We start from the raw sequence: 9,607 nt of genomic DNA, 5'->3' as shown, positions 1-9,607 counted from the left end.
AGGAATTCAGGCACCACCACCAGCACCACAGCAAAACACCCAAATGTACTCAGACACTGCAGCAGGGATCGATTCTGCAGCCCTTGTTTCTATTTTAGATTTGATACAGTAAGTATGATTACTGCCACTAATATCCCCCAGAAACTACCTGAGGACTTCAAGCATGGTGTCTCAAGCCCCCCCTGCTCCCCTATTTTGCATTGAAGACACAAGATGACTGTCAGAACAGCTGGGATTTTCCCCCAGCTCTGGATGGTCTGTACAATGGTTCAAAATTGCCACAGAAAACACAGCAACAGCATAATAAGCAAAAATAACAGGGGAAAAAAAATAGAAAGCAAGGCAGAGAATTTTGATGTCCCAGTAGGTGATGGAAAGGGCACAGATAAAATCCAATCAGGTCTTCAGAACACCACCCATGGAGGTCACAAAGGACAGAACATATTACTGCTGGAAAGAGACAGCAGAAGCCTGTGGGGTAAAACGGAAGGAAAGGTCAGTTTGGCTGAAACACTGAAGGACTGGCTAAGCAGAACAGAAATATATTCATTTTCTTGCACTGTGTTGAGGAAAATGGCAGGGGTCCTACTAAAAGATTGCTCTTCCAGCACAGATGACAATAAGGAATAATGCACACACTCACAGCAGCACCAGAAGAATTTAAATCCTCCTTTTCCCATCTGGACACCAAGGAAGATGAGGAAAGGGTACAGTGATATCTCTCACCAGCAGTTTTTGCCACACTTCTGAGGGCCTTCTGCATGGATTTCTGACACTTCAGGAATAACAACTGATCCTATTTTTCCAGATGCAGCCTGTGCAGTTACTGCCAAGTGAAACAGTACCAGGGAACCTGAAGGACTTGAGCGACCTCTTTGAGCAGTAGCCTTGGTTTTAGCTGTCCAGATGCTCCCTGAAAGCCCTGAGCAGACTAAAGCAGCTACACTGGGAGCCTTCAGAGAGATGCTGCTCACAAAGTAATACTTCTTCAACACTGCACACTGCCCTTCCCTGAGCAAAAAACTCTTAAACCAGACTGCCAGAACTCTATTTTGAAAATCCTTCCCTAAAACACACTTCAACATACATCTGCTTTAGAGCAGAAATATCTGTTTTAAAATACAGTGCCTCCAAAATATTTTGAAAAACCCTATTTTAAAATGTAACAGTATCAGGCAGTAACACACATAAAAAGCATTATAATCACATTTGTTGATGATAGAATTATAAAAGTCAATAAACAAATTTGGAAGAGTGTGTGTGTAATATTAATATCATCATGCAAACACCTGCTCAAATGACTGCCAGATGCTGTCACAGTTTCAACCAAGTCACTATGTTTGCAGTTTTTCAGAGATTAAATTAAGCTGAGTCTGCTCTCAAATAAAAATATTTACCCGAATATTTTACACCAATTATATTGTATAGTAAGATAAAATAATTTCAAATAAAATCATGTTTACTGAACTTCGTGACTCTGACACATCAAAACCTAAATTTAAATTAAGAATTACCTCATCTGATAGTTCAAAATGACTCATGAACCTGAACTGTAACACTATAAGCTTTAAGACCCACAAAAGACCAAAAAGAACAAATACTTCCAGGAGGCAAAGAAGAAAAATCTGCCATTCTAGCAACTACTGTGAAGAGTGCTTTGTATTTCCACAGATGCTGTGGAAGTGAGTACATTAAAATAGAGAAAAATAAAATTATACAACTGATTTCTCTTGTTTCATGAAGACTGTTACAGAGAAGTAACAAAGTGTTGTCAAGAACTATTTATTAAAAAATATACATACCTAGGTCACTTCTAGAAAAAATTAATCATGTTCCAAACCACACACACGTGGTTTCATTTCTACTTTATATGCATTCAGATAATATTTCCAAAAAACATTGTTAATACAATTGACAACTGTAAGAATGATACATTCTTTAAAATATAAAGAAAAAAGCTTTAAATTCCCCCAACAGACTCATAATAAAAAAGAATAAAAAGTGAGGAGAGGATCCCAAAAAAGGCAGCTCATACACTAATCTGTAGGGTTTTGATCACCTCCATTTTTACTCTTCAACATCACATTTTTGTGCTGGTTTTCTCTACCTTCCCCAAATGGGGCAGGAGGAGCAAAACCAACCAACCAAAAAGATTTGTAGTCAAGAGAAGGAGAGTCCTGGGGCTGGCAGGTATTTTCAAACAGACACAGCACTGAAATTACTCCTGCAGGCTGGGGGAAATCCTGGTGAGAAATCTAACCAACCCGTTTTCGGACAGGAAAATCCGTATCAAACTGAGAGTAGATCTAAAAGAGCAGCTCCGAAAAATGAAGTTAATCCATACTCAACCTATTTAAATGAAGACATGATTCATCTTGCCTATCAAACAAATTTTAACAGGAAGAGCTCATTAAACAGTGTTTTAAGCAGAACCAGTACAACTTAAGAACGAAATAATAAATTATTAAAACAAAAAAATTCCAAAACTGTCCATCTTCATAACTAGAAGAAAACACAAACTAAGCAACTAAAATGTTAACTGATACAACTCATTTGCTCTGGATTGAGCTCATCTTGCCATAAATCTGGCAAAACCCATATCAAGCATCCTGCCAGCCTGTGAGATGACAGCCCAACTACTCGATTTGATCCACTTCTAGATTAGCTCAAAATTCCAACAGAGAAGAGAGGATGACACAAATTTAAAGGTGTAGAGAGGAAGGAACCCCCAACAGAGCTAACAATGAAGGCAAATAACTTACAGAGCAGAGATTCAAGGCAGTTCTGTATTTGCACTTACAGCAACATCTCCGCAACAAACTGCTGCCCAAAAAAACCAAGCAAGCACACCCACTCACCATTTTCTTTTAAGCAGCAAGTCTCTGGGAGTGAGCTGTTAAATAAATGCATGTATCAGTAGTGTGACTGACACTCATCCTGTGTCCTTGAAAACATTCCTAACAAGTGGCTGACACCTGAAAGCAGATACAGCACCAAAACATGAAAGATACTGAATATAGAATTTGCACATACTAGTCTGTATCTCAGAGCAAAGGTTTCTCACACCAATGGAAGCTTACACGTTGATTCCAGGCAGCATTTAAGGATTAGTTTAAATTATGGATGGCTTAAGGTTGCTTTTGAAATGGAGACTGTTTTCTTTTAGAGCTATCTGAGGACCTCTCTGAAGAGAAAAAAAAATACTAGCTAGGAGTACCACAACCAAAAAAGCAAGTGCACTCCCAGAAACCCCTGCCCAAAGCTAACAAAAATCCTGCAAAACTGAGAAAGATGACATGCAAAGTTCACAGAGCTCAGATCCAACAAATCCTAAAAGGCAGCAGCATTGTGGTAGTCCTTTACAGTCAAATTTCACAGTGGACTTGGAATAAAAAGGTCCATAAGGAACAGAAGGCATAACAGGAGGCATGTATACAGCTACTCCATTTTATGCTGAATGTCAAAAACATGGTATTAAAAAAGCTGCAAACTCATTTGCTATTATTATCAGAGACTTTAATAAATACTGTGATATATTTTTAATTATTATAGAAAGAAACCCTGCAGCATTTTTCAAGCATTATCTAGAGCAGCTCAGCTCACAGAAAGGTAAAATGTAAAAGGTAGTATTTTGTGTCAGGTTCTGATGGCACTGCTCAAGGAGAAGGATTAACCTCTGACTGCAGACAAAGCTGTTTGGAACTGAAGAGACCATGCAAGAAAAGGATTCTGAGTCAGAACTGCTACTCAGAGTAGCAGGCTCTCAGATTGGAAAGGGGACAGACCTAACATTAAAAATGTATGCTTTCTTAAAGACTACAGAAAGATCAGACTTCCTGAACGCCATATGGAATAAAGAGATTCTGCCTTCTGGGAAGCAACAACCAGACACAATAACCATTACTGACTACTAGAATATTTTAAATATACATACAATTTCTTACTGGCAATAAACCAAAGATATACAACAATATGCAAAGCACACTGTAGCTTTTAACAGTTTCTCAAATAAACAAAAATTGTGTGGAATACTTTGAAATTTTCCTGTATGAGATTTATTTCTTAAATTTAAAGAGGGGGAAGAAATTATGCTTAAACCATAAGTCACAGTACTTGTACAGAGCAAAATTTAAGAAACACCACCTTCTACCCAAAGAATCAAACAGTACTTTTTTTGCAATTACATTTTAAGCTTTTAAACATCAATACCTAAATAAGACATCTTATTGCTCTCTCTGGAAATAGGTCGCGCAGTCATGATGGCCTAAAAAGAGTAAGAATAGATCAGACACTCAAACTCTATCTGTATTTATCCAGAAGCTCATGTTAATTTTACAGCATATTTAGAAGTATTTTCTAAAAGAAAAACAGCAACTACTTCTAGCTACATAGAGTTTCTTAGAGCTGACATTATTTCTCAGCGTTATTCTTAGATAAAAGTTAATTTCCATGAGAAATTCTCAATAATCTGATCTCTTCCTCATCACATTGTGAAGCCCACTGCAAGAATCCTCACACAGGTCACTCAAACCAGACAGAGACACCACCCCCTCAAAGGTCTGCTAGTGCAGCTGGCACCCCCAAAATGTTGTGTAAGAAAGCATGGTTTACACAGCAAGGCAAAAACTTAAGTTCTTAGAGCTGACACAAAACAGACTAATAGAAAAGGAGACAAATGGGAAAGATACACTGGCTGCAAGCCCAAAACTTGTCCTCATCTATATTTCTTAAAAATTATCAACAGTCACAAATAGCTATTCACATCTTTACACTTCATTCCCTAGGGAGCTCACAGTCCAAAACCACCTAGCACAAAAAACATGTGTTAACACCAGTTAAAAGACCCTCCAGCTACTATGAAGAATATATTCCTTTTCAAAAGCCAGAATCAAAAAGTGATAACGAGGATTTCATGAAAAATTCTGGTTTCTTTCCACAACATGCCCCCAAAAGAGATATTTAACATCAAGTTAAAGACTGAATTTCTAAAACAAACAAAAAAAAAAACCCCAAATCACTAATATGCACATTTTTATTAAGACACACAGAATAATTGTGCAAGTACCTGCATACTTGAGCTACTTGTTAATTAACTCATTTTAGAGAAGGAAGAAAAAGACCTTTTTCTTCAAACAAGCAGCTCTAATGACGAGCACTAGAATGCAGAACTGATAAACTAGAATTAGAAGACAGATTTTATTTTCTGGTATTTTTTTTAAATTACATTGTTTTCCCAGACTGATGATAACTGTATTACAGCATCATCTATAACATTTAGCAAAGTAATAAACAACTCTCCAGGTGGCTGCTGTGCAAGTATTAAGGGAACTTCCCTCCCTGCTTAATAGGCAGCTTGACTTCTGCTCTGACAAGCTTTCATTGAGAAGGGACAAGGAACCCTTTTTGGGTGCATTCCTCATTAAGAAAGCAACACTTTCAACACTGTGGCCTTGCTGCATGGTTCCTTGGTGCTGCAGTGAAAAAGCTGACCAAGGAGATTTTAAGGTTCAGAAATACAGTGCTAAGAGCCTTTCACTGTTACATTTTTGAATTACACTAAATAAAATAGACTATTACTACAAGCAGATTTTTTTTGTCTATTGTAACAATTATACTCAAGATTCCAAGTAGGACAAATTAAAATTTCTACCTGGCCATATCACTTCATTTGTTAGGGCAGTCAGATTACCAGTCTCAATCATCATCTCCCTCTCTGGCTGAAATACAGCAACTTTCATCTCATTAGAAAAGCACAGCTAGTGAGAACAATAAAAAACACTGAAATAGGTTCAAGTATTGCCACTTTATTCTGACCAAAAAGATGTTTCTGATCAATCCTCAGGCTTCAACTTCAGGCAGTACTTCAAGGTGCCTGAACAAAGAAGTGAGAATGGAACCCTGTGACCACACCCTTGGGGCCTAGAAAAAATTCCAAATTCCCATTTTACCAGGAAGTAAAGTGTCTCTCAGACAGGAAGGAATTACAGATTCTCCAACAGCAAAACCAGTCACCAGAACGTGTAAACAGAGGAATTGTGGAATCAGTCATTGGTACTTAAAGAAAAAAAAAAAAAAAGCCAAATAACCCCCACCAAATCACACAAACCAAATGAACAAACCATCAAAAAAAAAAATAAAAAAAAATTACCAAACCCAGAGAACTCACTTCCATGAACAATGATGTCAGGCAAATCACTGGACATTAACAGGATGAAAACCAGCCTCCCAAACTCAGGAGGAAAATGTTCTAATAAGCACATGTAAAATTAATAAGAGATAGTTATTTGTGAGGACAGATTATTTCTAATAAGCAGAGAACCTAACTATGAAGTAAAAGCCTTACCTTCTTTAATTAGACTAAGTCTGGATATTCTTGATACCAATAACTACAGAAAAATAATTAGAAGTTTGTGATTTCCTCTTTGTATTAACTTCTGGCAGCAATTATTTTCAGCCTCACCTCCTTTAACACTGCTGAACTAAAGAAGGAGCAGGACAGTATTCATTTTTTCTCTAGCTGAGTTTCTGATAACTTTGAAAAAATTTGGGGCAAACCCACAGTCTAGGAATGAGTAGATTCAATGAGAATGCAGAGATTTCACTTAAAGCATCCTCAATTTACACTTCAAGTTTTCTACACTCCATAATTGATCCATTTACAGGAATTTTCTGTGATCCATGGGAAACCAAGAGAAACATGGCTCCTCTTGAAAGAGCAATAAAACAATTCACAAGTGTCATTATGAATTAACACTATTGCAGCTATGCAAGCATAACCCCTGTAAAACACCATCTCAGGGCACAATCATTTCACCCAATTTTCAGGAACTGAAAGCCTCCCACAGATTTCGCTGTCATGAGCCACATCTGCAGAACACTGTTGTAACACAGGCAGAAAAAAAATATGTATCTCCTGCTACTAAGTGTAGTAGCAGATTTGGAGATACTTGCCATGCAGAGCCATCTGCCTCCTGTGGACTCTCCATGAGAAGTAACTGACATCTATCAATTGGCCCAGCTGAAACCTCACTACGTCAAAGAGCAGTTTTGATGAACCATAGGAAATTCCTGGTTTAGGGCTTCAGAATTAAAAGAGATTCTGAAACGCCTAGCATGACAAGGAAAGGCAGTTATGGATCTGTCTTGCAGTGGCAAAAAGCCTAAGGAAAAAACCAACCAAGATGAAAGGCCAGAGAGCCCTTTTTGTGTGCTGGGTTCCAAGGGGTATAGTCAGTATCATTTCCTCTAAGAAAGAAACAAAAGGAGGAAAACTATATTAATAACACTTCACAGCTTACTGGGTTTGGCTGTCTTTCTTCCCTTCTGTACCAAGCAAAGTTTCCAAGCTGACCACTAGTCTGTGAAGAAGCAGTGAAACAGCAAACAGTCCAGAGGAAAAAATATGGACCCTGTAACCTTGACAGATAGCTGGGAGGAAAACACACCTTGTGCTAATACTCCTCACAATTCTGCATCTTCAAGAGCATGTCCCCAGAAAAAGACAACTGTGCAAACTGCAAAAGGAAAAAACTAAAATTAAATCTGCTATCTTTTTTGGCTATTTCCCCTTACTAATACACTGATATTCAACAAGCACACTGCATTCTCCTGCTGCCCTAGTACTACAATCAACACATAGAATTTCAAATGCTACAGCTGAAATGAAAAAAACAAACAAAACCCAAAAGAAACTCCAGCACATACACCCCCCAAAGAAACTGTGAAATAGCACTATAAGAACACCATAACTAACAACAGTATCCTGAAAACATAAAAACATTACACTGGAGAGGAAAAAAAATCGAAAAAATCATTAGTTCCTGCCAAATTATTGCTCTTTAATTCACCAAACAGACCCCTTGTCATAAGACACAGTTATTTTTGACCTTTCAAGAAAGACTTATTTAATGAAAATGATATATACATATATATATATGTGTGTATTATGCCAAAAACTGGCACAGATAAAAAAAGAAAGCAAGCATTTCTTATCCTTGAATTAGTCAAAAATATGTTTATGAATTAGTCTAACATATGTCATAGTAATGCTGAATTTTACAAGCCTAACACTGGCAAGGTTTTACATGCAGTCACTCATCTGATGCTTACTCTGAAAACTTCTCCATGACTGCTCCTATTATTCTGTTCCTTCAATTACCAACTCTGAGGTGCCTGTCAAGAGCAGGAAGACATGGTTCTGTTTAGCTTCAGGGAAATAACTGAGAAAACAAAGTGTGGAACCACAGCAAGTGCCAAGTATCATCGGGGTGCAGGAGGGAAATACTCATTTGCCAGCATATATGTTATTAAGATGGGTGAAGAAATCTGTCATCAAACTATAAAACACCGCTGCAGTAGTCAACATCTGATTCAAAACTAAATTTGTTAAGAGCTACAGTAAAAATAAGAAGCTGCTGACAACACCAAAGACTGTAGGACTAAGGGCCTACCTAAACCCAAGCTGCTTTGAGAAAAAGTAAATCCTACACAGAGAACAAGTATAATTTTTCAAACCTATTCTGGGAGATAAACACTAAATAGCTTTTCTACCAAGTTTTACTGTATTAATACACGATTTAAATACAAGTTGGGAGAACAGGATCATCTGTTTTCCACTGCCAACATGTGTTGCAAAACAAACATTAGGAAAGCTGGAAAGAAGGTTTTGTATTATACGTTCAAGGAAATTGCAGCACAGGGAGAACACTCTGTTCTTCCTTGCACTGTAGACTAAGGATGTCTTAAACACCCCAATCCAGAAGTTACTGCTCTTGGATATCTGGAGAGGAATAAATAATAAAATTACATCCTGATTTTATTAGAAAACCAAATGGCATCATTTTGATACATTAATGAAGTTTTTACCTTTTTTTTTTTGTTTTCTCTACCTTTAAATAGAACTTTTTAAAAACCAGGTTTATTTTTACAGACATACACTTCTTTTTTCACTGTGTGAATTCTGCACACATTAAGTTATCCAGCCCAGTTATTCCACAACACTGCATAAGCAACCACCCCTCGACACTCAGCTGGTTTTAACTTTCCTGTTTTCAACTGCAAGGAAAAACAGGCTGTCACAGGCTGACTAAAGATGTATCTTTGCCATTAAAAGCAGTATCATGCATGAAATGCTGCATCAGTGAACTTCTCAAAGCTTTTTTTAAGTAGCTATTAAATTTCCATTAGTATTTTCTATTAACACTGTCATTTCACATCATGAGGAGCTGTTAGATATATATATAGACATATATCTCTAACAGCTGTATATATATATATATATACATTCAAACTTCAGAAACATGTATTTAATGAATAACAACTGATTCTGATACTGATTTTGATTTCTGCTTTTGGTAAAATTTCAGTGACTAAAACACCCACAACTGTCAAGGTGTGTGGGTGGTGGTGGAGGGCAAAAATCTGTATTTGGCTGTTAATTATATCTTTTGGTAATTAATTACAGTATTTGCAGATACATTTTTCCTGGTAAATTCTGAAGTTAAATGTAATGGCTGCAGAATTTAAGAGTTTCCAGAATGAGACTTTTTGCAGTGAACACTCTCAAGTTTAAAACCACAGATGATGCCCTGTAAGTGATGAACTATTT

This window comes from Geospiza fortis, unplaced genomic scaffold (assembly GCF_000277835.1).
Source record: "Geospiza fortis unplaced genomic scaffold, GeoFor_1.0 scaffold271, whole genome shotgun sequence".
NCBI lineage: Eukaryota > Metazoa > Chordata > Aves > Passeriformes > Thraupidae > Geospiza > Geospiza fortis.
The sequence above is the reverse complement of the archived record's forward strand: the minus strand, read 5'-3'. Positions refer to the sequence as shown.